Genomic DNA, 704 nt, shown 5'->3' on the forward strand with positions numbered 1-704 from the left:
TAGTCCAACTCCAAAGGAGTTGTACTGGGTTCTAGGTGCCTTTTTCAGATTACGAGGATATATATCTAAGAAAAGCTGAAAATACAGAAATGTGTAAGAGGGAAAGTAAAGGGATTTATTCCACAATAGGACTCGTGTTAACATTTGTCTCTCAGTCTTTTTACGTGTACTGTTAGAGGAAGAAATGTTTTGAATGACCCTTGTCAGGCACGGTGAGGAAGGCTTTATTCAGAGCCATTGAGGTGGGCTTAGGGTCACAGTGCTGGGATTTTGCAGTGGGGGAGAGAGATAGAGCTCAGCTCCAAGTACAGCAGGGGCTAGGGGGAGTTTATAGCCGAGGATGAGGGCAGGGGCAGTGGATGGAAAATGACTGAGAGGACACATGAGGAGGAAGGGGATTTGGGCTAAACCTACTGAACAGGATTACTGCGAAAGAGAGGCCAGGGTGACCAGACAGCCCCTGTGGGATCTGGGGATAGGGAACCTGAGCAGATATTGAGGGTGGGGGTTTTGGCCGCACTGAACTGGACTTTACAAGGAAGGGCGCAGATGGCCGAGGAGAAGATTCAGGAGCCTGAGTAAAGTTGAATTAAACCAAGAATCTGTGTCGGTGCCTACTCCATATCCAAACACCAAGAACTTGACCTTTATTATAATAATTGTTTTCAAAAGAAAAATCTCATAATTTTTTTTTTAATTCTTAG

Source organism: Colobus angolensis, unplaced genomic scaffold, assembly GCF_000951035.1.
Source record: "Colobus angolensis palliatus isolate OR3802 unplaced genomic scaffold, Cang.pa_1.0 Scaffold528, whole genome shotgun sequence".
NCBI classification, from domain to species: Eukaryota; Metazoa; Chordata; class Mammalia; order Primates; family Cercopithecidae; genus Colobus; species Colobus angolensis.